This window comes from Hevea brasiliensis, chromosome 1, assembly GCF_030052815.1.
Source record: "Hevea brasiliensis isolate MT/VB/25A 57/8 chromosome 1, ASM3005281v1, whole genome shotgun sequence".
NCBI lineage: Eukaryota > Viridiplantae > Streptophyta > Magnoliopsida > Malpighiales > Euphorbiaceae > Hevea > Hevea brasiliensis.
The window spans coordinates 94106355-94112900 of record NC_079493.1 but is presented as its reverse complement, the minus strand read 5'-3'; the positions used below and the strand labels follow the sequence as shown (position 1 = coordinate 94112900).

The window sequence follows — 6546 nt, the reverse complement described above, 5'->3', positions numbered from 1 at the left end:
AAATTCCCTTCTTCATAACATACATGATTTTCATCAATTTCTACAATAATTTCTACACTTAAACTTGAAATACATAAATTCACAACTAATTAAACTTAAATCACCTCTTACCTCAATTTGGCTAACACTTCTTCCTCCAAACTTCTTTGAATTATTGCTTACTTTCTTCAAATCAAGGCTTAATTCAAAGTTTTCTCTTGATTTGCTATGGAAATTATGGAAGAAATTAGGAGTTTTGAAGCTTGGATTGAAGCATCAATGGAGGTTGAGAGAGAGGGGTTGAATGGCACAAAGGGAAAGAAAGAAGAGATGTGAGGACAAACTTTAATGAAGGAATTTGTGAAGATCATGGTGAAATTGGAAGGGTTTAGAGCTTGCATGAAAGAAATCTATGAAGGAATTGAAAGGATAGGGTTCGACCACTTGATGAAGTGAGGAAGAAGATGAAGTTGTGAGTGGAGAGATTTGTCTCCCAATGCCCTTTTATACCCCCACTAAAATTTAATTAATTATTATTATAATTAAACTTTCATAATTCTAATTATACCCCCTTAATTCTCTTTAATTACATTACACATATAATTTCTTATTTTCATTAAAATTTCAAAATTATAATGTCACTTATTTTAATGGACATTTAAGTCAAAAGTCAACTTTAGATTCCAAATTACCAAAATGCCCCTCTTCGGGTTATAGTTGAACTTTTCGGTAGTACCGATTAAATCCCTTATCCAACGGTTCCTTTAATTTCATTTTCATCTGTACCGATTAACTAAATTTTTTTTGATATTTTTAATGTCATTTGTACCTCAGTAAACCTTTAATTATGTCCCGGAAATTATTTCATAAGATTTCTCGCAGGTCTGGGGTCGTCAACTGTCTACGCAGTTACTTCTCGGTACGGTCACCCTTCGCTGCGATTTCAGCTCATTTAGCCTAATTGCATTTCATGTCTTTTATTTTTCCTTAATTTTTTTTTGTATTTTTTTATCATTTATTCCATCATTTTATATATCTTCACTATCATTTAAATGTAGTTCCAGACATCCTAGCTGTCTGGACAAACATTAGTCATCGAAACAGTAGAACGTACGGACTACCTACAGTGAGGGTGTTACATTGCCTATTCCAATTGTATATTTATGCTCTCATTTGATCATTGAAAATTGTCATCTCTATACTTGCAAGTGCACAGTTTGTGAATTGTTAGTATAGAGTGAGTTGAATATTGTTCCTAAAAGGAGGTAGTATCGATTATCAAAATTAGAGCTTTCTATATTATTTTGAGAATCAAATTCGATTTAATTGAAATTAACTAATTAAATTCTATTCTAAAATCTGCTTGGGAATTAATTAATAATAGATGCAATTCTAGAATTTAAATTTTATCAATTGACTTCCCATGGCAATCTCAATTGATTATTTAACTTGGATAATTAAATTAAAGATTAGAACCCTTAATGTAAATTACCCTTTCGAGAGACATAACCGTGTTTAAATTAACCTATTGTTTACTTTTGTGATCACAAAAATTAACAATAACCCATTAAATTCAATGGTAATCTATGCATTCGATCATGTAGTGGCTTAGGCATCCATGGGTCATACGATTTCTCGAAGGAATATTTTTATTTCTAAAAAGCAAATCTTAGGTGATCCATTGTTTTAATGAACTAATAACATGTTTCACCTTTCAATCAATCACATATCACATTTAAACATGGAAACAATGATGAAGTGTTCACAAGAATTAGGCACTAAAATAATTGATTAATTTAACAAGAACCATTCAATTCATCCAAATCAATTAGCCATAAAAATAAAAAATCAAAAAATCAAAAGGTTACACCTAATTTCTAGAAAAAGAAATTTAGTAACTCATCAAGCAAAATCAAACACAAGCTCTATTAAAATAAACTTCATATTTATCATCCTAACAATTCTAAAATTCAGTACAAGAGAAATGAAAATAAAGAATTTGAAAAGAATCCCTTTGACTTATTTAGTATCTTCAATCTCTTGGTTGGACTTCAATTTACTTGATGAAGTTTTTTCCCTTGTTGAATTTTCACTCAAAGGTGGCTGAAAAAAATATTTAAAAAATTCTTCTTGATAAATTTATCTCTTTCTATTTAAAGGTGCAGTAAATTTAAGAATAGACATAACAATGGATAAGATACTCATAAAAATTATTATAATTGGACTTAATTAATATTCGTACTATCTGAATTCATCTCAAAATCGGTTAAAATTTTTTACTTAATTATCTAAATCCAACCTAAACTTGATTATTATTATCTGAATAATATTAGAATCCGTTTAATTTTATATATTCTAACTAATAATTTATATTTTAAAAAATTTAATAACTTTATAAAATATTTAAATTATATTTATTTAAAATATAACATATATATAAAAATATATAAATATTGTTGTAAAAAATATATATTTTATATTTAATTAATTGTTTATATAAATAGGAGGTAAATAATGAGTATCTATATGTAAAATTTAAATTTGATCCAAACTCACTATAAATATTATTTTTCAAATTTAAATCAATTTCACATCAATTATATATTATTTAAATTTATTTTATTAACCGGATACTCATAAAAATGATTGATTTGTTGTCATTCCTAATTAGAGAAATGTCTACATCACACAGAATACAACTGATTCACTCCACTATTTACACGGTGCATTGCTTCATTCAGCATCGAATTCACATGAAAACATTAATAAAAAAAAATTAAAATTAAAATTAATCTAAAACTTATATAAAATTATAAAAATTATAATTAAAAGCCAAGCAATTTAAAGCCTTAAATTATGTATTTTATTCCCTTATCAAAATTACAGCGCCATTCATACATCTTAATTATCAATACTTTTATACCTTACAATTTAGAAGTTTGAGCATTTCTTCTTACCCAATACTTAAAATTTAGCGATTAAAATTTCAGAATTTAATTTTTCAATTTTACCAAATATCACCTTAGAATCAACAAGTCTACTAACTATTCCAAGTGATGTCTTTTTAGATCTCTTATTTTGCAACCTTTAATGGGACCAATGCTTTAATACCGTACAGTGGCAGAAGTATTTCTAAATTTAAGAAATTATTGTTAACTTTATAATTAAGTCTAAATTATTGTTGCAAATAAAGAACCAATGGTTCTTATTACTAAAAATATTTTAATTATGTAAATAAATTAGTCACTATAATAAATAGAATATAAAATTTAAAGATTGGCATTTACGCAACGGTTTTTTGTAGTACTCATGGTTAAAGGTTTTTTTAATCAATTTTTACAAAATTAAAATTAAGTTTTTTCTCTTGGCAATTTTAATAATACACTCTTCTTTATTGATTTGATATATTTAAAATAAATAATTTTAAAGTATTTCATAATAAAGTTAAACCTTAATTGATAACGGAAGAGAGCCTCTATTTTTACTGAGTAAACTAATTCTACATTGTGAATTTGCGCAACCTTTTTCAAGAAAAATTTTGTGACATTTTTTTTTAATTGTCACGAATGTAATTAATGATACAAATTGTATGACAATCTAAAATTCTTATAAAATAAAATCTGTCACATGATAATAATTTTCTAATATCAATGAATTTTGAGTAACTAATGGTAAAAATATTCTAAAAGTTGTATGATTTTTAATTTTAATATTATTTAAAATTAAATTATTAAAAAAGAATTTTTATGGTGCTGATAACGACCCCACCCAATTGATTGAGCTATTATATAAGTTGCTATCAATCACCTGAGATGATTTGGTGACATTCACTCAACTTTACCTTTGGTAAAATTTGACATTGAATTAATTATTCTCTCTACAAGTGGGGTCCAAAGGCATGATTGCTTCAATAGTTTGTCCTTTACTGCCTTTTGCTTTTTTACCCTTTCAATGAAATTAAGTTTGTTTGTTGTTATTATTAAAAATTATTTTTTAAAAATATTTCAAATTAATTAAAAATTAAATTTAATATATTTTAATTATTAAAATATCTAAATAATAAATCATTTTCAAATTATTTATTTATAATATCTATAATAATATTTTTAAAAAAATATATATTTTTTTACTCACAAATTTAATGTGAAATGAGATATTCGCTTTATGACCCTTAACTTTATGTCCCCTCGCTAGTTTCTTCATTCACTTCCACAATTTAACAACCATCAAATGAGGTGAAAGCCACTATATGATTAACAATTGTTATTAATTAATGGCTTCCACAATAAGAGTTGATGTAAATATCAAACCAACCCTAATTTCAAAAACAATATACTATTTTCAGTTATGTAAAGGACAAACAAGAATTGTTGATAGTATAGTATATAATGAAAGTTATACAGACAATATAGCATTATTATTATTATTATTATTATTACTATTATTATTATTATTATTATTACACAAAACAAAACCTTTAAATTATTGGAGTATGAGATATAAATCTTTATATACATGTTTAAATCATGATTACTTAGAAAGTCGATCATCAAAAGGTGCAATTGCTTGTGGTGTTTTAATTACTAGAATGTGAACGTAGGATAATTGGGCCATTTTTGAAATTAACAACCCATGATATGATAGTACAAGAGTGCATGTGTTTTGCTTGGCCAGTGGCCACCACCAAATCACTTAGCAATTTTGTCATCATTGTACTTTATATTCATTTGTGATTGTTTGCAATTGAGAGCTGGTACATGAAATCCATGATTTTCTTTTTTACATGAGAGGTTATTTATTTATTTATTTACTTTTTTAATATGTAATTGCAATTGCATTATGAAGGTTCACAAAGCATATTGTATAATTTGGGCTCAGAAACATAGATAAATATAGTGAGAAGACCCAAAATCTAGCTCAAACAAAATAAGCATAGAGAAAAGCTTGGTCTAATTGGCCACCTAGCAACTCTAAGAAAAGCCGATAAAAAACTGTACTGCCTCTTCTCTACCTATAACAAGCTGGACCGCCATCGACGATGGAACCCACTAACGTCCAAGAGTCTGAAAGAGACCTTACACAAGCATAAAGGACCATTGGTTTCAATTACCTCTAGCAACAGTCCTCCGAACTCCTCCAGCTCAGACTTGCATGCATAGCCGGGAGAGTGATGTCATAGAGTTCCTCGGCGAGCTTAATCTCATATTATAGCCTTCAAGGACCACCTTCAGCCAAAAAGGAAGGTTATAAGCCTGGAGACACCGACATCAAGCATCCTGATATCCTTCCCACCGATGCAACGGTGGCTTTAGACCTAAGAATTCACAAATACAATCAGATCTGCGCAAACCCAACTCTGCTAAAATTCTTGATCTTCTGTATGAAACTCCAACATTAGCAAGTCAAAACAAAAAACCTACACTATCAACAGCCAACTCGGAACGGGGAGGGAAGCTGGAACCCAATCAAAGCAAAACGAGAAGCAAAACAAGACTCACGCAGCTAAATTGATAACTAAAAGGAATGGAAGAAATGAGAGCAAATTCTCTTTCTAGAACTCTAGAGAGAGAATATCTAGCAATGACCCATTATTTTAGTTTCTTTTAAGACTTATCTCTTTAATTACATAATTTATGTTTATGATATAGTAAAATGAAAATGTTAGTAGCATGGAAATGCGAAATCTTCGGTGAAATTAATGTTAACAATCTAATTTGATGTAAAAAGTACCAAGTCACGAAAATATTGGGTATTAGACAAATTGCTTTAATATGCAATGAAATTCAAATTTAATTAGATATTATTATAATGTAAATTTGATTTTTACAATAACAATTATAAAAATAAATAAGATTATTTCTTATCAAATATACAACTCAATACATTTGGCCACGGCCTAATTCAAAACTGAAATTAAAACAATCCAATTTAGAATCAAATTATATTAGGGATGAAAACGAGCCCACACAAATCATCCTACTTGAATCCGAATCCAATTAGTATATATTATATATGTGGCTTGAGTTTTGGATATCCCTTCATGGACATGAATTGTGACCTGACTCAAAAGTTCCGCATTTGCTACTCGATTGGAATAATAAGTGATGTTTGTGGTGATAGCAGAGGGCACAGGCCAATAAGAATAAAAAGTGAGGTATGGACCAATGCAAATATTATATTTTTTGCTTGTTACGACAGCATTATGAGAAATTTGATAATACACTGGGGGTTAGAGTTTGAGAGTTCTAAGTGATTGTATCTTATACTTTTTCATCATTGTGGAATTTTTTCTCTTGTCTTGCTTATGGACCTAAGCCTTACAGTTAAACCACATAAATCTTATGTCCATTTTTCTTTTCTTCTCTATACTGTGTGATTGTGCGATTGTGCCTTAGATTTGCATGCCTGTTTTAACAAACTAGCATTAAAGTGTTGTGCGTGCAATCTAGGGTTTACAGATGGCGTCGTCTTCAATGAAGTATGAGGTAGAGAAGTTTAGTGGTGAATCAAGTTTTAGTTTATGGAAGATTAAAATTAAATCTTCCTTGATCTTGCAAGGTTTATGGA

At 28.3% G+C, this 6546-nt stretch overlaps 1 long non-coding RNA gene across 1 annotated transcript; it reads right to left on the bottom strand.

Annotated features, from left to right (window-relative positions):
- Positions 1 to 4816: 4816 nt before the first annotated feature.
- LOC131179141 (uncharacterized) lies at positions 4817 to 5669 on the bottom strand. Its single transcript, XR_009148130.1, has 2 exons — positions 5400 to 5669; positions 4817 to 5293 (listed from the first exon to the last, which is right to left on the bottom strand). It is a non-coding gene; the product is annotated as an uncharacterized LOC131179141 (long non-coding RNA).
- Between the last annotated feature and the right edge of the window lie 877 nt (positions 5670 to 6546).